Genomic DNA, 24898 nt, shown 5'->3' with positions numbered 1-24898 from the left:
GGCTTGAGCCACCGCGCCCGGCCAGAAAAGACTGTTTACTTTGAAAATATCATGATGCATTCACCTATTATCCTATCGGTGGACATTTATACTATGCATTATTTATCTCCTGCCAAGTGATAGACCAAGCCCACAGAACAACGTGGCTTTAGACACTGTGTCTGTGGATCAGGCATTTGGGACTGGCTCCTCGGGGTTCTGGCTTGGGGTCTTTTATGAGGTTGCCATTAAGAGGTCAGCGGCGGGCAGCAGGATCTGCTTCCAAGATGCCTTCCTCCCAGGGTTGGCAAGTTGGTGCCGGTCGTTGGTGGCAGTCCCTGTTCCTCCCATGCGGGCCTTTCCTCGCGTGGATTGTGTCCTCACAACATGGCGGCTGGCTTCCCCCAGAGCAAGGGATATGAGGGAGAGCAGGGGAGAGGGAGGCACACACACCAGGTGGAAGTTGTCCTTGTTATGATGCAGCCTCAGGAATCATTTCATAGAGATGGGGGCAGGGGAGTGGCTCACACCTGTAATCCCAACTACTTGGGAGGTGGAGGCGGGAGGATCACTTAAGCCTAGGGGTTCTAGACCAGCCTGGCCAACACGGTGAAAGCCTATCTCTACTAAAAACACAAAAATTAGCCCAGTGTGGTGGCGCATGCCTGTAATCCCAGCTACTCAGGAGGCTGAGGCAGGAGAATCGCTTGAACCTGGGAGGTGGAGGTTGTAGGGAGCTGAGATTGCACTACTACTGCACTCCAGCCTGGGCAACAGAGCGAGACTCCTTCTCAAAAAAAAAAAAAAAAAAAAGTATTTTTTGAAAATAAAAAAATTAGCCGGGTGCGGTGGCTCAAGCCTGTAATCCCAGCACTTTGGGAGGCCGAGATGGGCGGATCACAAGGTCAGGAGATTGAGACCATCCTGGCTAACCCAGTGAAACCCTGTCTCTACTAAAAAATACAAAAAACTAGCCGGGCGAGGTGGCGGGCGCCTATAGTCCCAGCTACTCGGGAGGCTGAGGCAGGAGAATGGCGTGAACCCGAAAGGCGGAGCTTGCAGTGAGCTGAAATCCGGCCATTGCACTCCAGTTTGGGCGACAAAGCGAGACTCCGTCTCAAAAAAAAAAAAAAGAAAAGAAAAGAAAAAAATTTGTAAAAAGGAATCATCTAGCATAACTTCTGCCACATTCCATTAATTAGAAGCGAATCACTGAATCTGACGCACACATATGGGGAGAGGCTCAGGCCGCACCTTCTGAAAGAAGGCATAGGGAGCAATTTGCAGATGTATTTCTAGACCACCTCACATTGCTTCCGATCTTTCGCTATTAAAGCAATGCTCCAAGGTTTACTCTAGAGTGGCTTCTTGCCCTGCCTGAGCCCTACACCACCCACAAGCCACTAAGAGTCGACAGCAAAGAGGCCAGGAGAGCTGATTTAGAATCATCAGGATCTACTCCTAGAGCTGGGACCACCGTCTCCTGAGACACCCAGGAGAGGGGTGGAGTCCAAACCAAGCTGGCCAGGAGAAAGGATGGGATGGAGATTGGAAGGACACCCACAGGCCCTCTCTTTGGTTTTGTAAAATATACAAGGCTCAACAAGAGGGTATGATCCGCCCAAGCTACAGTGCAGGGGCAGGGAAATCGAAGTATGATCGCAGCTCTAGAGCCCTTTGGACTGAGACCTGCTGCCTCTTTTGTATAAAAAGCTTTCATGGCCAGGCACAGTGGCTCATGCCTGCAATCCCAGTACTCTGGGAAGCCAAGGCAGGCGGATCACCTGAGGTCAGGAGATCGAGACCAGCCTGGCCAACATGGTGAAACCCCATCTCTACTAAAAACGCAAAAATTAGCCGGGCATGGTGGCAGGCACCTGTAATCCCAGCTCCTTGGGAGGCTGAGGCAGGAGGATCGCTTAAACCGGGGAGGTGGAGGTTGCAGTGACCTGAGACTGTGCCATTGCACTCCAACCTGGGCAATAAGAGTGAAACTCTGCCTGAAAAGAAAGCTTTCATGGCCAGGTGTGTTGTCTCACGCCTGTAATCCCAGCATTTTTGGAGGCCAAGATGGGAGGATCGCTTGAGCCCAGGAGTTTGAGACCAGCTTGGGCAACACAGCAAGACCCCATCTCTACAAAACAGAAAAATTAGTCAGGCATGGTGGTGCATGCCTGTAGTCCCAGCTCTTCATGAGGCTGAGGCAGTAGGATTTCTTGAGCCCAGTAGGTTGAGATCACGCCACTGCACTCCAGCCTGGGCCACAAAGCAAGACCCCATCTCCTAAAAACACAAAGCGTTAGGCCGGGCACAGTGGCTCATGCCTGTAATCCCAGCACTTTGGGAGGCCAAGGCAGGAGGATCACGAGGTCAGGAGATCGAGACCATCCTGGTTAACACAGTGAAACCCCGTCTCTACTAAAAATACAAAAAAATTAGCCAGGCGTGGTGGTGGGCGCCTGTAGTCCCAGTTACCCGGGAGACTGAGGCAGGAGAATGGCGTGAACACGGGAGGCGGAGCTTGCAGTGAGCCAAGATCATGCCACTGAACTCCAGCCTGGGTGACAGAGCGAGACTCCGTCTCAAAAACAAACAAACAAACAAAAAAACCCACAAAGCATTCAGTACTAGGTAGTAAATCGTGAGTAGCTTTCTGGGGAGGAAGCTCCATTCTTCTCTGGCTTCCCTGGGTCCTGAGACCTTGCCCCTCCAACCTGGAGGCCCAGGCATGCCAAGCAGCACCAGCAGAGGGCTGTAGGGGCAAGTGAACCTCAGGTGGAAGACTGAGCGGAGTCCTTCAGCCCAGGACCCCAAGGAAGGAGCGGGAACGTGTGGAGCTTTCTCTACCTGCTCCCGCTGTGCCTCTGCACACAGCTTTGTCTCCACCTGGTGGACGCCCCACCTAAGAGGACAGTGGAGGTGGCTGGTTGGTGAACTGGCTCCACGGCGGAGATCAGACAGCCCATGCAGCAGAAGGCAGAGTTTTCCAACTCAGGCACTGCCGGCATTTGGGACAACATTGTTCTCTGGGGTGGGGCCGTTCTGGGTCCTGCAGGGTGCTGAGCAGTGTCCCCAGCCTCCACCCACTTCATGCCAGGAGCTCCCCCAAGTCGTGACAATGACAAATGTTCCCAGACACTGCCCAGTTAAGAACCGATGGTCTAGGACGAGCTCGATGCCAGATCATAGCCTTGTGCAGGTGGACAGAGCCGAAGGCTGCTTCCTGCCTGGTCCAGTCCCTACTCTGGAAGGCTCCCCAGGACATTGTGGGCTGGTCTCTGACTTGGGAGTCAGGCTTGAGTCAGCACCATGAAGACAGTGAATGAAAAAGAACACGCTCTTCTTGTAGACAACCCTGAACAGCAACGCTCAGGCATGCTACAGTTTGGAATCCACTGAGCCAGGGTGCAGGGAGGACGGAAGCATGACCAGGGTGCAGATGGCTGGACATCCGCTGGCCGAGGGCGGGTCTCAGCATCCCCGCTGGCCTGCAGGGCAACTCCCACTGGTTTCAGTGCTACACCCTGTGAATGTCACAGCTGTGAGCAGACTGAGGACCTGTGAGGGCTACAGGGTCAGGGTGACGTCAGCCGAGATACCCTTGACCTTGCCGGAGGTCACTGCCCTGTCCCGCCACTCTGTGGTCTAATGGCGGGAATGGAGTGCCTCTCCTGCATAAATAGCAGAGATGCAGCGGGGAGAGGCAGGGAGACCCAGGTACCCTCTGGGAGAAGGAAGGGCATGCCAACTGCTCTGAAGACCCAGGAGGCTCCCCCAGAGGCTGGAAAAGGCCCAGGGACCCCTGGGAAGGGTACCTGGAATTTCAAAGAGGAGGGGCTCAATGGAGTGCGCTGAGAGGAGCGTGGGAGAAATGGGGAGGGCGGGTGGGGCCACTGTCCTGGGTGCTGCGGGACAGAGGCTATGGGAGTGAGGTGTGGCAGGAGGCAGCTCAGGGCTCTCCAGTGCCAGGCAGAACCTGGGTTTTATCCTCAGCCACGAGGAGTCACCTGGACATCTCATGACAAACTTTGGCCTGAATTACATCCCCCCACTCCCAATTCTTATGTTGAAGCCCTCAACCCCATTTGACTGTATTTGGAGATTAGGTCTTCAGGGAGGGAATGAAGGTTATATGACGTCATCAGGTGGGACTGATCTGAATAGAACTGGGGTCCTTATAAGAAAAGGAAGAGGCCAGGCACAGTGGCTCACACCTCTAATCCCAGCACTTTGGGAGGCTGAGGCAGGAGGATCACTTGAGCCCAGGAGTTCGACACCAGCCTGGGCAACATACTGAGATCCCATCTCTACAGAAAAACAACAACAACAACAAAAAGGCCAGGCATGGTGGCTCATGCCTGTCATCCCAGCACTTTGGGAGGCTGAGACGGGTGGATCACAAGGTCAGGAGATCGAGACCATCCTGGGTAACACGGTGAAACCCCATCTCTACTAAACATACAAAAAAATTACCTGGTGTGGTGGCGGGCACCTGTAGTCCCAGCTACTTGGGAGGCTGAGGCAAGAGAATGGCGTGAACCCGGGAGGCGGAGCTTGCAGTGAGCCAAGATCACGCCACTGCACTCCAGCCTGGGTAACAGAGCGAGACTCTATTTCAAAAAAAAAAAAAAAATGTGCTCGTGGATACTTGGGAGGCTGAGGTGGGAGGCTCGATTAAGCCCAGGAGATTGAGGCTGCAGTGAGCTGTGACCTCACCACTGCACTCCAATCTGGATGACAGGGCAGTCTCTTTAAAAAAAGAAACAAAGGCTGGGCGCGGTGGCTCAAGCCTGTAATCCCAGCACTTTGGGAGGCCGAGACGGGCGGATCACGAGGTCAGGAGATCGAGACCATCCTGGCTAACACGGTGAAACCCCGTCTCTACTAAAAATACAAAAACTAGCCGGGCGAGGTGGCGGTGCCTGTAGTCCCAGCTACTCGGGAGGCTGAGGCAGGAGAATGGTGTAAACCCGGGAGGCGGAGCTTGCAGTGAGCTGAGATCCGGCCACTGCACTCCAGTCCAGGCAACAGAGCGAGACTCCGCCTCAAAAAAAAAAAAAAAGAAACAAAACAAAACAAAAAGAAAAAGAAAGAAGGGAAAGAGACAGCAGGGGTCCACATCGACAGAGAAAAAGCAACAGGAGGACACTGTGAGGAGGTGGCCATCCGCAAGCCAAGGGGAGAGGCCTCACCAGAAACCACCCCCTGCTGGCACCTTGATCTCACACTTCTGGCCTCCAGAACAGGGAGAAAATCAATTTCGTTTAAGTCCTCGTCTGTGGTATTGTTAGGGCAGCCCCAGCTGACCAAGACAGATGGTGATGGTTAGAGAGGGGAGCAGTTAGAGGGAAGGCTGGTTACGGACACGAGATACACAGGGGCCAGCACTAGAGGGGCTGATGGACAGGCGGACAGAACACATGCGCCATCATGTCACCTGCAGGAAAGCACAGTCAAAGCCAGCTCTCAGCAGTGTAGGGCTTTACAAACACCGAAAACAGGGCCTGAGAACAGCCAAGGGTAATACGTGTCTGGTGACTGTGACCAACACAGTGACCATGACTCAGGAAGGGAACACTCGGCCTGCCTCAAGTCATTGCTTGTGACCCCAGAAGCCACCAACACATGCACAGGCATGCACACACACGTGCATGCACACACTGCTGTTATATTCCACTAAGCACGCTTACACGAGGAAGTGGAGCATGGGGTTTGTCTCCAATGGGGCAGCCCGCATCTTCATGGGTCTCACACCCACTCGCAGGGGAGACCATGGCCTGGCGGAGCCCAGAATTTATGGGAGGAAGGGAGGGACAGAAGGGTTTTTAAGATGGAGTCAGCCATGTGTGGCCAAATCTGTCTTGCCTGCTTTTGTACAGTGGCAAGCTAAGAATGGTTTTTATACTTTTAAGTGACTGGAAAAAGTTAAAGGGGTAATAATATTTCGTGGCATGTGAAAAATTACATGGAATTCACATTTCAGTGTCCAAAAAATAAAGTTTTATTGGCACACAGCCAAGCCCATCGGATGACGCATTGTCCATGGCTCATCTTGCAATACAATGGCAGGATTCACTAATGTAACAGACATGGTGTGGCTCACAAAGCCGAAGATATTTACTATGTGGCCCTTTACAGAAAAAGTCCGCTGACCTCTCTCTCAAAGCAACAATCATTTATGTCACTTGTGATTCTGCAGGCGGGGCTCAGCTGGGCAGCTCTCCTGGCCAGGCATGGCTCAGCTGGGTGGCTCTTCTAGCCAGGCACGGCTCAGCTGGGTGACTCTCCTGGCTGAGGCGGGGCTCAGCTGGGTGGCTCTCCTGGCTGAGGCGGGGTTCAAATGGGTGGCAATCCTGGTGGACGTGGGCCTCAGCTGGGCGGCTCTCCTGACCATGGCTGGGCTTCTCTGCCCCTGGAGGGCAGCTACCTGTTGGATGGGGCACTGTGGTTCTTCTTCTCCTTGTATCTCCTCCTCCGGCAGGCCAGTCTTGGGTCCTTCACTACGTAGGGTCCCACAAGATGGAGCAGATGCAGGCAAGGTCTCTTAAGCTTGGGCTCAAGGCAGTCACAACGTCACTTCCACTGCAGCCTGTCCAAGGCAGGGCGCAAGGAAGCCCAGATGCAAGGGCCAGGGGAGCGGTCTCCACTTCTGGACTGGAAGAGTAGCAAGGACATGGTGGGAAGGGCATGGATATAAGGGGGCATGAAACGTGGTTTCAGGAGCAGAGCCAGCAAAAACACAGCTCCTGGGAAGAACACCCCACAGCATAACTCATACAGACATCAAAACCCAGGCAGTCCAGGGCAGTGGTTCTCAAAGAGGGTAGATTTTGTCCCCAGGAGACACTGGGTGATGTCTGAGGACATTCGTGGTTGTCACCATTTGGGGGAGCTCCTGGCACGGAGTGGGTGGAGGCCAGGGACGCTGCTAAGCACCCTGCAGTGCCAAGAATGACTCCACTGCAGAGAATAATCCAGCCCCAAATGTCAAAAGTGCTGCTGTTGGCCAGGTGCAGTGGCTCGCACCTGTAATCCCAGCACTTTGGGAGGATCACTTGAGCCCAGGAGTTGGAGACCAGCCTGGGCAATACAGTGAGACCCCATTTCTTAAAAACTGCTGTTGAGAAGCTCAGATCTGGGAAGGACAGGCTAGGGCCCCTGGGGCTGGGGACTAGGGATTAGAACCTAGCTCTGCAGATGGTCGGCAGCCAACACTGCTGCTTCTGCCAGGTCTCAGGTGAGATAGGGCGAGGCCCACAGCCCTCCCTAGGTTCCCAGGGTGGGTGGTCACGCTGATCCCCCCCTTGCCTTCTCACAATTTAGAGTCAGATGAAAGCTGTGGCCTCTCGCCCTGCCTTGATCCCCTGAAAATGACAGAAACAGATGTGCCTGTAGTTACCTTACGTTTCCCAGACCCCGGGTTGAGAATCCCTGCTGTCACAGGTGGATCAAAAAGCATTTGTTAAGGTTAAATGGAAAATTTTAGGTTATATATATTTTGCCATCAAAAGAAAAAAAAAAAAAGACGCTCCAGCACATGCTGCATGGATGAACCTTGAGGACATCACACTCCGTGAGAGAAGCTGGACACAGCATGTGATTCCATTTCTATAGAATGTCCAGAAGAGGCCAATCCACAGAGGCAGGAAGGGGATTTGTGGGTGCCAGACCCTGAAGGAGGGGGTGAAAGTAATGGTTAATGGAGATGGAATTTCCTTTTGGGTTGAAGAAAATGTTCTGGAATTTGAGGTAACGGTCACACAATTCTGTTAATATACTAAAAACCAGGCTGGGTGCGGTGGCTCACGTCTGTTAATACCAGCACTCTGGGAGGCTGAGGCAGGAGGATAGCTTGAGCCCAGGAGCACAGTTCAAGACCAGCCTGGGCAACACAGTGAGACCCCGCCTCTACAAAGTCTCTACAAACTACAAAAATTGGCCGGGCACAGTGGTGTGCACCTGTAGTCCCAGTTACTTGGGAGGTGGAGGTGGGAGGATTGTTTAAGCCCTGGAGTTTCAGGCTGAAGTGAGCTTTGATTGCACCACTGCACTCCAGCCTGGGCAACAGAGTGAGACCCTGTCTCAAAAAAACACACTGTGCCCTGAGGCACAGTAGCCCACACCTGTGATCCCAGCACTTTGGGAGGCCGAGGTGGGCAGATCACTTGAGGTCAGGGTTCAAGACCAGCCTGGCCAGCATGGTGAAACCCCATCCCTACTAAAAATACAAAAAAAATCAGCCAGGTGTGGTAGCAGGCTTGTGTAATCCCTGGCTACTCCGAAGGCTGAGGTAGGAGAATTGCTTGAACCTAGGAGGTGGAGGTTGCAGTGAGCTGAGATCGCACCACTGCACTCCAGGCTGGGTGACAGAGTGAGACTCTGTCTTAAAAAAAAAAAAAGCCTTGGCCGGGCGCGGTGGCTCAAGCCTGTAATCCCAGCACTTTGGGAGGCCGAGACGGGTGGATCACGAGGTCAGGAAATCGAGACCATCCTGGCTAACACGGTGAAACCCCGTCTCTACTAAAAATACAAAAAACTAGCTGGGCGAGGTGGCGGGCGCCTGTAGTCCCAGCTACTCTGGAGGCTGAGGCAGGAGAATGGCATAAACCCGGGAGGCGGAGCTTGCAGTGAGCTGAGATCTGGCCACTGCACTCCAGCCTGGGCGACAGAGCGAGACTCCGTCTCAAAAAAAAAAAAAAAAAAAAGCCTTGTTCTTTCTAGCCTTTTCTAGCAACTACCACATAACAGGCACTTCAAAGCCATCTGCAGAGTCTGATTCAGAGACACCTGTGGTAGCTGAGACCAGCAATCACGTGAACACACCAACTCTGGAGCAAAACCTAAAGTTGATTATTCCAAAAATGGTCAGAGCTCAGATTCCTACATCCCAGAGAGAAACCATTCAGGGGCTGATATAGATGATACTAGACAGTTAGGGCAGGGGTCCTGATGTAGAGCCAGTGCCTGTAAACTCTGCAAGAAACTCACAGGATAGGAAGCAGTCCTTTTAAATTCTTGCAGAGCAAAAGAGCTGGGCAGAAAACAAGAGCTCTGCTAAACTACATCATGAAGAGGGTTTTTGTTTTTGTTTCTGTTTTCAGGGTGTCGCTCTCTCTCCCTGGCTGGAGTGCAGTGATGAAACCACAGCTCACTGAAGCCTCCAACTCCTGGGCTCAAGTGAGCCACCTCAGCCTCCCAAGCAGCTGGGACGACAGGTGTGCACTGCCACACCCAGATGATTTTTCAATTTTTTGTAAGGTCAGGGCCTTGCTTGGTTGCCCAGGTTGGTCTTGAACGCCTGGCCTCAAGCAATCTTCCCACCTCAGCCTCCCAAAGTGCTGATTACAGGTGTGAGCCACTGCGCCTGGCTAATTTTTTAAATTTTTGGTACAGATGGGGTCTCACTATGTTGCCCAGACTGGTCTCGAACTCCTGGGCTTAAGCCATCCTCCTGCCTTGACCTCTCAAAGTGCTGGGACTACTGGCATAAGCCGATGTGTCCAGCCAAGTTTTTCTTTTTTTAATGTGAATTTTTTACTTCTACTTGAAATCCCAACTTAGCATGAAAAATCATTTGCATTTTCGGAACAAAGGAGGCCATCTTCTGGCTAAGCTGAAAAAAAAAAGTCATTATAGGCCTGAGGCACCATTTTAAACATGATGTTGCTTTTTCGGGTTGCACTATGAGGAATTCTGTGTGTACAAAATACCTCAACAGAAAGTGAAAGCGGCCCTGGGCGATCCGGGGGCAAACTCATTGAGTCACTGGATAAATACTTCCTGGGTGCTTCTGGGGGCCGGCTGCTGTCACGGGCGCTGTCACAGCAGCGGGGAATAACCAGACCAAAGTCCTGTTCTCCAGGAGGGTGCTGCGCGATAGTCCACGGAGACACGGGGTAAGCAAAATAACTCAACGCGATCTGATGGTTCTCATGCCGTTGGGACGAATGTGGCAGGGGGCGAGAGCAGGGGGGTGCACTTTCTCACGGGCTGGTCATGGCCAGCCTGGTGGGTGAGGAGGAAGGTGAAGACACAAAGCTGGGGAAACAGGGAAGCGCATTTGAGCAGAGGGAACTGCATGGGAAGGGCCTGAGGGTGGAACACCAGAATCTGGAATGGTCCAGAAGGCAGTGTGACTAGAGCGGAAGGAATGAAAGGAGATGGGGTCACAGAATAAAGGGGGTGGAACAGGGGACAGGGGACACCATGATGGATGTCACAGTCCATCGCAGGGCAGAGAATAAAGGGCGTGGAACAGGGGACAGGGGACACCGTGATGGATGTCACAGTCCATCGCAGGGCAGAGAATAAAGGGCGTGGAACAGGGGACAGGGGACACCGTGATGGATGTCACAGTCCATCGCAGGGCAGAGAATAAAGGGCGTGGAACAGGGGACAGGGGACACCGTGATGGATGTCACAGGCCAACGCAGGGGCTCCGGCTTGTCCTGAGACCCCACGGGGGTTTCCAGCGGAGGAGGGACACGGGCTACGTTGTGATGGGGCCTCTTTGGCGCTGTGCGCGGATGGAAATGGGGATGAGAGCAGAAGGAATCGTGCAGATCCAAAATACAGACGAGGCAGGCTGGCGCGCGGTGGAGGCGGTGCGCGTGCAGGGGCGTGCGCTCAAGGTCAGAAGAAGGAGAGGAGACCGGGCTGGCTCCCCAGTTTGGGATCTGCACGAAGGACTGCAGGCGGCCCTGCCTGCCGTGGGGAAGTCAGCAGCATGAAGGGGTTTTGGAGAAGCGCGCAGGCGCTTGGACTTGGATATGATCAGTCTTTGAGATGCCAGTCAGACATCCACAGAGCGTGCTGCACCGGCCGCTTTATGCAGGGGCCAAGACTAGAGCTCCAGGGAGAGGCCTGAGCTGGAGTCAGAAACTGGGTGTCATCGATAAGACAATATTTTTTAAAGATTGAGGTAAGTCCACACTGTAACATCCCCGCTTTAAAGTGCACCGTTCGGTGGCATCTAGCACATTTACAAGGCTGTGCAAACATCCCCTCTACCTAATTTCAGAACGTTTCCACCACCCCAAAAAGAAACCCATCCACTTCAGCATTCTCTCCATCCCTCCCCAGGCCCCAGAACCACTAATCCATGTCCTGTCTCTGTGGATTTGCCTGTTCTGGAAATTTCATAAGAAGGAATCATGCACTATACAGCCTTTTGTTTTATTTATATTTTAGAGGCAGGGTCTTGCATCTCAGGCCATCTGTGTGGCTGCAACAGAAGACCCCGGCCTGGGTGATGTACAGAGAGCAGTATTTCATTTTCTCATAGTTCCACAGGCTGGGAAGTCCAAGATCAAGGCGCTGGCACCTGGCGTCTGGTGAGGGCCTTCCTCCTGCATCCTCACACCGCAAAAGAGCAAGTGAAGCAGCCAGCCTCCCCCTGCCCCACGTGATGCCCCTTCATGAGGGCCCAGATCCCATTCACAAGGAGCCCTCATGACCAACCACATCTCTTTTTTCAGGTAGCGTTTTGCTCTGTCTCCCAGGCTGGAATGCAGTGGCATGATCATAGCTCAGTGCAGCCTTGACCTCCTGGGCTCAAGCGATCCTCCTGCCTTGGCCTCCCAAAGCGCTGGGATTACAGGTGTGAGCCACTGGTCCAGCCCCAAGCACGCCTCTTAATGGCCACATCTCTTAATACTATCATGTGGGTAACACCTGAATTTTGGAAGGGACACAAACCACAGGTACCAGGTGACCAGAGACCACCCCTGTAGCCTGAAGTCCCCTGGAATGAGCTAGCCAATCCCCAAGTGTGCCCTGCCCCACCATGCCTGGAAACTCCAATAAAGGCCATGGCCTCAGTCTGCCCTTGCTCCTGCTCCTGCCTTACCCATGTTCCCTCTGTGTGGTGTGGCGAGCCCCTTCTCCCTCAGCAAGCATCGGTGATAAATTCCTCTTTCAACAGCACGGGCCTCCTGTGTCACCACTTAGTCACTCCATAAATGACAACCCCATGGTTACCAAATGAGCCATTCTCCAAGAACAAGAAGGTGAAGGAGAGAGGTTGAGGGTGTGAGGGATCATGGGCGGGGACTGGGAGGACACCCATAAAAACTGGCACCGACTGGCCGGCTTCCAGACCTGGCTGTGCCCACTACAGGGCTCTGAGTCCCTTATTCTTTCTTAGACTCAGTTTACTCACCTGTAAAATGGGAACACCTAATTTGCTAGGGGGATGGTGTGATGATTAAACAAGTACTCATAGGCTACAGGGCCCACCATGTGGCAGGAGCTTAGGATGTAGCCCAGGGTGGCCAGAGTTTCCTTTTTTTTTTTTTGAGACGGAGTCTTGCTCTGTCTGTCGCCCAGGCTGGAGTGCAACAGCACCATCTCAGTTCACTGCAAGCTCCACCTCCCTGGTTCAAGAGATTCTCCTGCCTCAGCCTCCCTAGTAGCTAGGAATACAGGCACCTGCCATGACACCCAGTTAATTTTGTATTTTTAGTGGAGACAGGGTTTCACCATGTTGGTCAGGCTGGATCAAACTCCTCACCTCAGGTGATCTGTCCACCTCGGCCTTCCAAAGTGCTGGGATTACAGGTGGGAGTCACTGTGCCTGGCGCCAGAGTTTCCAATTTTTTTTTTTTTTTTTTTGAGATGGAGTCTCGCTCTGTCGCCCGGGCTGGAGTGCAGTGGCCGGATCTCAGCTCACTGCAAGCTCCGCCCCCGGGGTTTACGCCATTCTCCTGCCTCAGCCTCCCGAGTAGCTGGGACTACAGGCGCCCGCCACCTCGCCCGGCTCGTTTTTTATATTTTTAGTAGAGATGGGGTTTCACCGTGTTAGCCAGGATGGTCTCGATCTCCCGACCTCGTGATCCGCCCGTCTCGGCCTCCCAAAGTGCTGGGATTACAGGCTTGAGCCACCGCGCCCGGCCTCAGAGTTTCCAATTTTAAGTGATGCAAGGAACCAGAGGTTTTGTGAAATCTTCCTTTTTTTTTTTTTTTTTTTTCTTTTTAAGACGGAGTCTCACTCTATTGTCCAGGCTGGAGTGCAGTGGCATGATCTTGACTCACTGCAACCTCTGCCTCCTGGGCTCAAGTGATTCTCCTGCCTCAGCCTCCCAAGTAGCTGGGACTATAGGTACACCCCACCATGCCCAGCCGAATCTCCCACTTTTAAATGCTGGCAACTAATTCAAATAAAGCAAGCAGAAAGCTGACTGCACAGGGGTGAGAACCAAACATGGCCTGCAGGCTGTCAGTCTTCAAAGTTTGACCCAGACTGAGGAGGTGAGAGTGAGAGTTGAGAAACAGGTATAAAAAGTCACAACTTTGGGAGGCCGAGACGGGCAGATCACGAGGTCAGGAGATCGAGACCATCCTGGCTAACACGGTGAAACCCTGTCTCTACTAAAAAAATACAAAAAACTAGCCAGGCGAGGTGGCGGGCGCCTGTAGTCCCAGCTACTCGGGAGGCTGAGGCAGGAGAATGGCGTAAACTTGGGAGGCGGAGCTTGCAGTGAGCTGAGATCCAGCCACTGCACTCCAGCCTGGGCGACAGAGCAAGACTCCGTCTCAAAAAAAAAAAAAAAAAAAGAAGTCACAAACTGGCCAGGCGTGGTGGCTCACACCTGTGATCCCAGCACTTTGGGAGGCTGAGGTGGGCAGATCACTTGAGGTCAGGAAATCGAGACCAGTCTAGTCAACACAGCGAGCCCTCATCTCTACTGAAAATACAAAAATTAGCTGGGCACACCTGTAATCCCAGCACTTTGGGAGCCAAGGCAGGAGGATCATTGGAGATCAGTTCAAGACCAGCCTGGCCAACATGGCGTATAGAAAAAAAAAAAAAAAGCCAGGCATGGTGGTGCATGCCTGTAATCCCAGCTACTCAGGAGGCTGAGGTACGAGAATCGCTTGAACCTGGGAGGCAGAGGTTGCAGTGAGCCGAGATTGTGCCACTGCACTCCAGCCTGGGCAACGGAGTGAGACCCTTTCTCAAAAAAAAAAAAAAGTCATGAATTTATTCTCAGTAAAGCCCGCCCGTAACCCATGAGCCCAGGCTGTCTGCTGCTGCTGTTCGGAGTCACCTTTACCTGGAAGGAAGTGTGCCACTGTACCACACCAGAAATGGCTGCCGTCTCCATGACAACAAGCACGCGCTGGTGCTGCCTGCCTGGGAGGGGAGAACAGCGCAGGCGGGAAACAGGGAGCCTGGGCTAACATGGGCTTACAAACTATGGTGACAAACGTCTACAAGTCCTGCCCGGCACTCCCACGTTCAGGCCCCAGGCTAATGTCTTTTGATGGCTTTTTGGTCAGAGAGTTTCTTTTGGGAAGTCAAGCTTTTTCAGGTGCATCCTTCTGTTTTTTTTTTTCTTGAGACAGAGTCTCGCTCTGTCGCCCAGGCTGGAGTGCAGTGGCCGGATCTCAGCTCACTGCAAGCTCCGCCTCCCAGGTTCACGCCATTCTCCTGCCTCAGCCTCCCTAGTAGCTGGGACTACAGGTGCCCGCCACCTCGCCTGGCTAGTTTTTTGTATTTTTTTTTAGTAGAGACGGGGTTTCACCCTGTTAGCCAGGATGGTCTCGATCTCCTGACCTCGTGATCCGCCTGTCTCGGCCTCCCAAAGTGCTGGGATTACAGGCTTGAGCCACCGCACCCGGCCTCAGGTGCATCTTTCTAAGCTGAATTTTGGGATGCAAAGCTGGCGAGCCCCACTGATCTAATTTTGTTCATGTGGCCACCAAGCTCAAGGGGACGTAGAGGCCTAGGGGATGGAATGGACCCATCTGAGCCACCCACGTCCCCTGGTCCAGAGCTCTTTCCCTGGGGCCATGCTCTCGCTCCGAAGGGACGGAGCAGGCTTTGGTGTGGTCCACACTTCAGACGGACACGGGGGGGATCTGCAGGTAGAGGCAGGTGGCGAAATGTCTTATGGACAGCCAGGAAGATGGGTCATTCTCTGTTTGCGTATAATAATTTCTACTGAACACCGCATTGAATAACTCAATGGGAACACACACAAACAAAACTCAAAAAACATTTCGAGTTGAAGGAAAAACTCAAGTGGAAACAAAGATTCTCCTAGAATCACAGGCTGAGAAATGTTATCGTTCTTTCTTTCTAAAAACAAGGACTTGGCCAGGCGCAGTGGCTCACACCTATAATCCCAGTGCTCTGGGAGGCCGAGACAGACGGATCACCTGAGTTCAAGACCAGCCTGGCCAACATGGTGAAACCCCGTCTCTACTAAAAATACAAAAATCAGCCAGGTGTGGTGGTGCGCGCCTCTCATCCCAGCTGCTCGGGAGGCTGAGGCTGAGGCTCCAGCCTCCCTTGAACTCGGGAGGCGGAGGTTGCAGTGAGCTGAGATCGCACCACTGCACTCCAGCCTGGGCGACAGAGTGAGACGGCGTCTCAAAACAAAAAAAAACGCATAATTAAAAACAAGGACTCTTTCTTCCCGAACACAGCTCATCACCTATTTCTCTATCACCCCCATGGCAGACGGAGACGAAGGCTGAGGCCACCCAGCTGGAAATGGAAATATCATAGGCCCTGTGATGGTTAATACTGAGTGTCAACTTGATTGGACTGAGGGACGCAAAGTATTGTCCTGGGTGTGTCTGTGAGGGGGCTGCCAAAGGAGAGTCACATTTGAGGCAGTGGACAGGGAGAGGCAGCCCCGCCCTCACTCTGGGTGGCCACCATCTAATCAGCTGCCAGTGCGGCCAGGATAAAAGCAGACAGAGGAACGTGGAAGGACCGGACTGGCTGAGCCTTCTGGCCTTCATCTTTCTCCCGTGCTGGGTGCTTCCTGCCCTCGAACATCAGACTCCAAGTTCCTCAGTTTTTGGACTCTTGGGCTTACACCAGCAGCTGGCCAGGGGCTCTCGGGCCTCCGGCCACAGACTGAAGGCTGCGCTGTTGGCTTCCCGACTTTTGAGGTTTGGGGACTCGGACTGACCCACCCCTGGCGTCCTTGCTCCTCAGCCTGCAGACGGCCTAGCCGGGACTTTACCTTGTGACCGTGTGAGTCACTTCTCCTGGATAAGCTCCCTTTCCATGGAGACCTCTATCCTGTGAGTCCTGTCCCTCTAGAGACCCTGACTCATCCAGCCACCGACTTCTGTGACCCTGGAGAACACCCACACTCCAGTGTTCTGGCCTTGGCGCACCCAGGTGGAGGGCGCAGTGCCTCAGGGGCCAGAGAGACAACGTGCCCTGCCACACCAGATGCTGATGCGCCCAGTCAAGTCCTTCATCAGGGAGAGTATTTTCAAGTCTGTTTTACCGGCAGCAAGATGATCTTTCAATTGCTGTGTGTACATACAACACACACACACACCCCCCAGAATTTCATTTTCTGGCACTTCTGTTCACAGGGGTTTTATATTCAAAATGCATCTTACACATTCATACCCGTAACAGTCCAGATTTTGTAACCGGTTTTTTTCTTTCTCTTTTTTCTGACCACGAAACCCTTAGGTGCAGTCTCCACGTGAAATGCCCATTTCAGATCCAGAAACCTCCAAGATGTCCCAACGTATTAGAAAGGAGTTCTGTTAACTCAATCCTTGGGAAGATACCGAAAGGACTTTTTTGCTTTTTGAGTCAGGGTCTTGCTGTGTCTCCCAGGCTGGAGTGCAGCAGCACAATCATAGTTCCCTGTGGCCTCAAACTCCTGGGTTCAAGTGATGCTCCCGCCTCATCCTCCCAAGCAGCTGGAACTACAGGTGTGCACCACCATGCTCGGCTAATTTTTTTTGTTTGTTTGTTTTAGAGATGGGGGTCTCACTATGTTGCTCAGGCTGGTCGCGAACTCCAGGGCTCAAGCGATCCTCCTGCCTCGGCCTCCCAAAGTGCTGGGATAACAGGCGTGAGCCACTGCACGCGGCCTGAAAGGATTTTATTATCCCAGGCTCACTTTCAAACCGTCTTCTTTTGAATGGAGTCAAGAAGCCAGCTCCAAACCAGGACCCGCCTGGTTCCTCAGGACAGAGCCACCATAGGGCGTCAGGTTCTTGAGGTGGGAACTGGATTCCAGAGCCCGCGCGTTGAGTTTCCTGAGCCTCGGGGGTGAGCCAGGATGTGCAGCAGTGGGACTGATGGGCCTGTCCTCTGCCCTAAGAAGGAACACGGTCCCATGTGGAGGTGGCTGCGTGGTGAGCCCCACCAGGCAGGTGCTTGAGAACACCATCTTGACGATACCATGCCTATCACGCTAGATGCCTATCATTGCTATTATGCCTATCATTGCTGCGTGCCCTCCCAGAAACAGCATCAGCTCACTATAGCAACACCTTTTTACTCTTGTGCACCAAACTGGCCCACATCTCAGGAACAAGGAGGGGTCATCTCCTGTTCCAGCCCTCTCCTGCTGCTTTAAGAAACCGAACGGCCTGCAGAGCCCCGTCTGTGCTGGCTCATGAGCTGCTCATGTCAAGGGCAGGACAAGATGGCAAACCCCAGGTTCTCATGAGCAATTACAGCCAGCCTCGAACCACCAACCTGAACTCAACCAACGACTCAAAACAACAGACACCACCGGCTCTTTATACATCCATGGCCAAACGACACTTAAAACAATAGACACCCCTGGCTCTTTTTACATCCACAGCCCAGCGACACTCAAAACAACAGACACCACCGGCTCTTTATACATCCATGGCAATGGCCTGGGGACATTACAGGTCACTCTGCTCCTAAGGGACAGAGCTCACCACAGACTTCACCTCCTGCAGCAGGACTGGCTTCCCAGATCCACCATGACGCGGAATCAGAGCCATGCCGCCTCTCCACTCTCCCCCAACCACGACAAGTAAACGACTTGCCGTAGGTCCATTTAAAAAGGCAAATGGAACTTACCTTAGGGGAGAAAAACCTGCCCAAAGCAACATATCCACCTTTTTTTAGTGTCATTCCCCAAAATATTTACAAATTAACTTTCTAGCTAAAAGAAATCTGGCAACTTTAAAATTAAAGTTGAACAGAGCACGGTGGCTCACATCTGTAATCCCAGCACTTTGGGAGGCCGACGCAGGTGGATCTCTTAGGCTCAGAAGTTTGAGACCAACCTGGCCAATGGCAAAACCCCGTCTCTACAAAAAAGTCATTTAGCCTGGTGTGGTGGTGTGTACCTGAAATCCCAACTACTTAGGAGGCCCAGGAGGGAGGACTGCTTGAGGCCAGAAGGTTGAGGCTGCATTAAGTTATGATGTGTCCAGCCTGGGTGACACAGTGAGACCCTACCTCAAAAAATAACTGAGGCCGGGCGCGGTGGCTCAAGCCTGTAATCCCAGCACTTTGGGAGGCCGAGACGGGCGGATCACGAGGTCAGGAGATCGAGACCATCCTGGCTAACACGGTGAAACCCCGTCTCTACTAAAAAATACAAAACCTAGCCGGGCGTGGTGGCCGGCGCCTGTAGTCCCAGCTACTCGGGAGGCTGAGGCAGTAGAATGGCGTGAACCCGGGAGGCGGAGCTTGCAGTGAGCTGAGATCCGGCCACTGTACTCCAGCCTGTGTGACAGCGAGACTCCGTCTCAAAAAAAAAAAAAAAAAAAATAACTGAAATAGGGCTGGGCACGGTGGCTCACGCCTGTAATCCCAGCACTTTGGGAGGCCGAGGCGGGCAGATCACCTGAGATCAGGGGTTTGAGACCAGCCTGGCCAACATGGTGAAACCTTCTCTCTACTAAAAATACAAAACTTAGCTGGGTGTGGTGGCGCACGCCTGCAGGCTCAGCTACTAGGGAGGCTGCTTGATTGCTTGAACTCGTGAGCCAAATGTTGCAGTGAGCCGAGACCACGCCATTGCACTCCAGCCTGGGCAACAGAGTGAGACCCTGTCTAAATACTACTAATAATAAAATACAAAGAGAATGAACACAGGGTTTACAAGTCCCCTTTCTAAGTGTTTTCCTTATTTTTCTAGGGCTACCTATTTATCTGGATCAGGGCCTTTGTCCCATGACCCCCAGAACCCCAGGAAAGAACATCGATACTCATTACACTCACGTGAAAAGACTGTTTTCCAGGGCCATTCGAAAATGCTTTTAAATCTGATGTATTTGTTCTGATCATTCTAAATACACATGTTGGTAGACCCAGACAAGAGACAAATACAAAATAAAACTATTAAAAATCCAGAAACAGGCCGGGCGCGGTGGCTCAAGCCTGTAATCCCAGCACTTTGGGAGGCCGAGACGGGCGGATCACGAGGTCAGGAGATCGAGACCATCCTGGCTAACACGGTGAAACCCCGTCTCTACTAAAAAAATACAAAAAATTAGCCGGGCGAGATGGCGGGCGCCTGTAGTCCCAGCTACTCGGAGGCTGAGGCGAGAGAATGGCGTAAACCCGGGAGGCGGAGCTTGCAGTGAGCTGAGATCCGGCACTGCACTCCAGCCTGGGCGACAGAGCGAGACTCCGTCTCAAAAAAAAAAAAAAAAAAAAAAAATCCAGAAACAGAGAATATGTTTAGGGGAGAAAAAAAGTCTCTTAAGAATTTACTTCTGCCCCAATGTGTATGAACTAACTTTTGGTTCTTTTTTTTATTTTGAGATGGAGTCTCACTCGGTTGCCCAGGCTGGAGTGCAATGGTGCAATCTCAGCTCAATGCAACCTCCGCCTCCCAGGTTCAAGCAATTCTCTTGCTTCAGCCTCCCAAGTAGCTGGGACTACAGGCACCCGCCACCACACCCAGGTAATTTTTGTATTTTCAGTAGAGATGGGGTTGCACCATGTTGGCCAGGCTGGTCTGGAACTCTTGACCTCAGGAGATCTGCCTGCTTCAGCCTCCCCAAATGCTGGGATTACAAGTGTGAGCCACCATACCTGGCCTAACTTTTGTTCTAAAACAAGATGAGAAAACAAAATCCACACTTCAAAAATATTCAATCTACCTAATTCCTTGTATAGGAGCTCAGACCCCAAGTCCTGTTATTTGAAAAGGTTTCCTGAAAATATACTTCAATCCAAGTTTTTACCTGAAGCCAGCGCTGCCTCTCAGATTCTCTTCTGAGGCGTTCAGGATCTAACTCAGATTCTCTTCTAAGGAGTTCAGGATCTAACTCAGATTCTCTTCTGAGGAGTTCAGGATCTAACTCAGATTCTCTTCTGAGGAGTTCAGGATCTAACTCAGATTCTCTTCTGAGGAGTTCAGCATCTAACTCAGATTCTCTTCTGAGGAGTTCAGCATCTAACTCAGATTCTCTTCTGAGTAGTTCAGCATCTAACTCAGATTCTCTTCTGAGGAGTTCAGCATCTAACTCAGATTCTCTTCTGAGGAGTTCAGGATCTAACTCAGATTCTCTTCTGAGGAGTTCAGCATCTAACTCGTATCTCAGCCTTGCTGAGAAGGGCTTGAAAAAGACCACAGTCCACAGTGGCACGAGAAGGGGCAAGTCCCCCTCGCTCCCGCAGGGTCGTGCGCCCTGGAAAGAACGGGTGCAGCGGAGGCGCAGTGACTTATTAGGACGTGCAGACAGCTTGAGGGGTCCACGGTCTCACTTTCCTGGGGCTTTCTGGACCTAGTGGTAGGAGTCCATTCAGGGGCATGCGCCCTGGCCCCCATGGTGGCGACATCGGATTCTCCAGGGCAGCCTGTGCTCCTTGGACCTAAGCTCAAAGGGATGGGGCTGGCCTTGGCGGGTGGGGTTTCCACTGGAAGGACCTGGAGGCCTGCAGGAGGGTGAACGTGGCGTCTGGGCTGGGTATGACCAGGTCGGCTTCTTTCTGAAGCCAGTCACAGCCACACCTGGCAGACAGGGGCTCCCATTGGGGGTATTAGCAGGTTCTGTCACTGGTACTGGGCTGCCAAGCTGCTCCCACGGTCAGCATGGGCTCCGGGTCTTTCTCAAGCTACCTGTTGCCCGGGAGACATTTCTGAGAGATATGGGTCGGGTCACCATTACTTTCCCAGTGACACGGGGCCATGTGCTATCTAAATGTCCCCACTGCGGGGAGGCACTCTTGTTTTTTTATTGTTTTTTTAGACAGGGTGTCGCACTGTCACCCAGGCTGCAGTGCAGTGGTGTGATCATAGCTCAATGCAGCCTCAACTTCCTGGCCTCAAGCAATCCTCCCTCCTTGGCCTCCCAAAGTTCTGGGACTACAGGTGTGCACTGCCACGTCTGGCCATGTCTTTTTTAATGTTTGAAGGATGTAGCCCTAAACTACTATCTGACCGGGCCCGAACTAGCAGGGCAGGGTGCAGGTGACAGTGTAAAGGATGGCAATAACACAGTCTCTACCACAGGTGCCACTGCTAAGCTGACGTGGTCAGGGTTGGGTTCGACACCATGGCTGCCTCTCTAGGCTCCGGCAGCCCTGACTGTGAGTGAGGCACTGGCCTGGGCTGATCCCTAGCCGGGGCGACCACTGGGTCCCCATGTCCGTACAGTGACTTCCCCCCAGCCTTACTTTCCTCATCAGCAAAATGGGCTTCACAACACCGATCCCAAGGATCACATGAGGGCTCAGTCAGTATCAGGTGCCCGGGACTCACCTCACACAGAGCATCAGTAACCAGCAGCGAGCATCCTGCCCATGACTAATAGAGTGGGATGGCGTTCCAACTCTGCCTCCCACTTCCTGAAACTCTCCAGGGGAAGGAGTTCAGCTTATAATGTATGCTAATAGTGTCAGAATTCAATTGCAGGGAGGAAGTGCCTGTAAACCCAGCACTTTAGGAGGGAGAGGCAGGAGGTCCCTTCAGGCCGGTTCAAGACCAGCCTGGGCAAAATAGCAAGATCCTATCCCTACAAAAATAAAAATCGCCAGGCATGGTGGTGTGCACCTGTAGTCCCAGCCACTCCAGGAAGCTGAGGTGGGAAAACCGCCTGAGCCCAGGAGTTACAGGCTGGAGTGAGCCAAGCCTGTGCTACTGCACTCCAGCCTGGGCAACAGAGTGAGACCCTGTCTCACAAACAGACAGCAAACAAACAGACAGAGATTCCCTGGACAGGACGTCAAGAATTACACCAAAAGCCAGTAGTCCTCTAACTTAGATTTAACAAGAATGCAAAGGCACAGTTAGCCAACTGCGTAATACTGGTGGAACTATGACAAAACCGCTAAACGAAGAGAAAGGTAACGGCAGAGGCCGCCAGCCGTCGCTTCCCACCACTCTGCATTTGTAACACGCCGCTTTGAGCTCTCAATGCTTCATGACCAGTGTGACTTAAACATGTACAGACCCTGTTGGAGCTCCTCAGCTATTCTCAGCTAAAAAACTGTGCTCGGTGCTAATTTTTTTTTTTCTTTTTCTTTCTTTTTTTTTTTTTTGAGACAGAGTCTCCCACTCTGTCACCCAGGCGGGAGTACAGTGGTGCAATCTTGGCTCACTGTGACCTCCGCCTCCCAGGTTCAAGCGATTCTCCTGCCTCAGCCTCCCGAGTAGCTGGGATTACAGGCGTGCGACAACATGCCTGGCTAATTTTTGTATTTTTAGGAGAGACAGGGTTTCACCATGTTGGCCAGGCTGGTCTCGAACGCCTGACCTCAAGCAATCCGCTTGCCTCAGCCTCCCAAAGTGCTGGGTTTACAGTCATGAGTCACCACGCCTGGCCAAAACTTATATACTTTAAAAGCAGCCAATGTTTCCAAACAAAAGTCATTTCAGGCAAGAAAGAATGTCTAGTTAACCTAAAGTCATTCAAATAATGCATATTATCTTGTTTCAAGGTTTTATGAGACTGAAATGTATTTTGCTATGATTCCAGTGTTATTTGGAGTTTTAGTTCATAGCTTACTCTTTTCTTAAGGAAGAACACATTCTCCCTGGAGCAATTCTAAGGAGGGACTAACTCAACAACTCAACACCGGGTTCACACCCTTGGTTATGTGTATACTGTATCACCTAAGCCGTCAGAACACAGAGGGTAGTGCACTAAAACGCTAAAATGTATAAGCACATTCATTCAAATCAATTTCAGAAGCAGCTACTGAAGTTTAGCAGTTACCTATTTGAACAACATAAACATTCAATCTCTCCTGTGGAAGGCAATTTTAATAGCAAGCATAATATTCAAGTGATTTTCCACGTCTGATGGAAGAATGCAATGGGGAAAGAAAGAAGAGAAAGAGAAAAGAAGGAAGAGCTAGCAGGCAGAGGGGTGGAGTGTGTCCAGAAGTTTCTACCAGCCTGGAGTGCTAGCTGAGTCAAGCCGCTTTAACTGAGCACCGGCCAGCAAACTACCACTGAGGATGAAGGAAGGAAAAGAGAAGATCAAATCAAAATTAAACCTTCCGTTCTGGGAAATCAGCAGGCCATAGATTCTTTCCCTAATAGGAAATCCATTACTAGCCAAGTACTCCATCGGAGAAATCACTCCAAGCGCAGGGAACAGGTGCACTCCTCATTCCCACAGCCCTGGTTTCCAAGCCCTGAGTGGTTTCTCTTTGTGATTCCACTGGAAAGGGCACAGCAATATCACAGTCACTGGTGGAAGGATCGGCACTGCCGCCGCTGCACCGCGGGAGGCTGAAACAGCAGCCTGGATCTCTCTTCCACGTGCTGAAATGGAGTAGGAACACCGCGGGGGAGCAAAGACCCCAGGGATCAGCAGAGGCCCCTCTATGAGGTGCCCAAGGGGTGGTTTGTATCTGTGGGGGCTCAGCAGGGGCTGTGACTCACAAGGTTATAGCAAGCTAGCAGCTGGAAACCGACACAAAGGTGACACGCGGAAATCATCAACTGTTGTGGGGGGATCTGCTCCCTCCAGAGATGCCAGCCCTGGCTTTCAGACTGGGACTCCGGTCTTGGGGGCAGACGGAAGGGCTGAAGATAGCAGAGATGCTCCAAGGAGCAGGCCTGGGAGAAGAGTGTAGAGTGTGTGTTTGTACATTCAGGGTACAAACTTACCCTGTGTCCCTACCCACTGAGCCCTCCTGCCCCTGGCCAGTTCCCAGTGTGTCCCCATCCCCTGCCATCTCTCCTCCAGGATCCTCTCTCTCTCCCCACTCCCAAACGACTAGAATTTAAGACCTAGAAAAGGATCTTTTTTTTTTTTTTTTTTTTTTTTTTGAGACGGAGTCTCGCTCTGTCGCCCGGCTGGAGTGCAGTGGCCGGATCTCAGCTCACTGCAAGCTCCGCCTCCCGGGTTTACGCCATTCTCCCGCCTCAGCCTCCCGAGTAGCTGGGACTACAGGCGCCCGCCACCTCGCCCGGCTAGTTTTTTGTATTTTTTTTAGTAGAGACGGGGTTTCACCATGTTAGCCAGGATGGTCTCGATCTCCTGACCTCGTGATCCGCCCGTCTCGGCCTCCCAAAGTGCTGGGATTACAGGCTTGAGCCACCGCGCCCGGCGAAAAGGATCTTAAATACCCAAACACTCAGGGCCCTTTCTCCCGCCTCACTGTCCCAGCAGGGTCCCAGTTCCCTGGAAACCCAGGTGTCCACTCTCTTATTTGACCTCAGGACCTTCTCCCACATCATACTGGCTTCCCGCCAAGTCTCTGTCCCCCTTCCCCAATCAGGCCTCAGTTCCCCACACCAACCTCCGTTTCTGCCCCTGCCTGGGGTACCCTCCCAGGTCTCTGCCTTCTCTCCTACCCCCATCATCAGGGTCAGTGACCCCTACACTAGAATGTGGCTGCCTCATGTCCAGCCAGGAAGCCTCCCAGGTCTCTGCCTTCTCCTCCAGCAATCGGGGGTTAATACCCCTCTGCCCTTCCCCTCCTCCTGCCCAGCCGGACACCCTCCCAGGTCTGTATTCTCTTTCCCTACCAGCAATCAGGAGTCAGCTCCGCTCTAGCCCTCCCCTGTTCAGTCAGGCACCCTCCCAGGTTTCTGTCTTCTCTCTTACCCCCATCAGCGGCCAGTTCACCCTCGACTGTGGCTTCCTCCTGCCCAGCTGGGAACCCTCGCTGATCTGTTTTCTTCTCCCCTACCAACAATCAGGGGTCAGCTCCTCTCTGTCCATTCCCCTGCCCCGCCAGGCACCCTCCCAGCTC

The 24898-nt window shown here is 52.5% G+C and overlaps 1 protein-coding gene and 1 long non-coding RNA gene across 3 annotated transcripts in view; one reads left to right on the top strand and one right to left on the bottom strand.

Moving 5' to 3' along the window:
• The window catches only part of ZFR2 (zinc finger RNA binding protein 2), a 66448-nt gene that overhangs the window by 40747 nt on the left and 803 nt on the right, over positions 1–24898 (bottom strand). The window lies entirely within an intron of this gene.
• On the top strand, positions 9757–17845 carry LOC117074913. Its single transcript, XR_004433760.1, has 2 exons — positions 9757–9875; positions 15412–17845. It is a non-coding gene; the product is annotated as an uncharacterized LOC117074913 (long non-coding RNA).

The sequence above is a fragment of the Trachypithecus francoisi genome, unplaced genomic scaffold, assembly GCF_009764315.1.
Source record: "Trachypithecus francoisi isolate TF-2019V2 unplaced genomic scaffold, Tfra_2.0 Lachesis_group5, whole genome shotgun sequence".
NCBI classification, from domain to species: Eukaryota; Metazoa; Chordata; class Mammalia; order Primates; family Cercopithecidae; genus Trachypithecus; species Trachypithecus francoisi.
The sequence above is the reverse complement of the archived record's forward strand: the minus strand, read 5'-3'. Positions and strand labels throughout refer to the sequence as shown.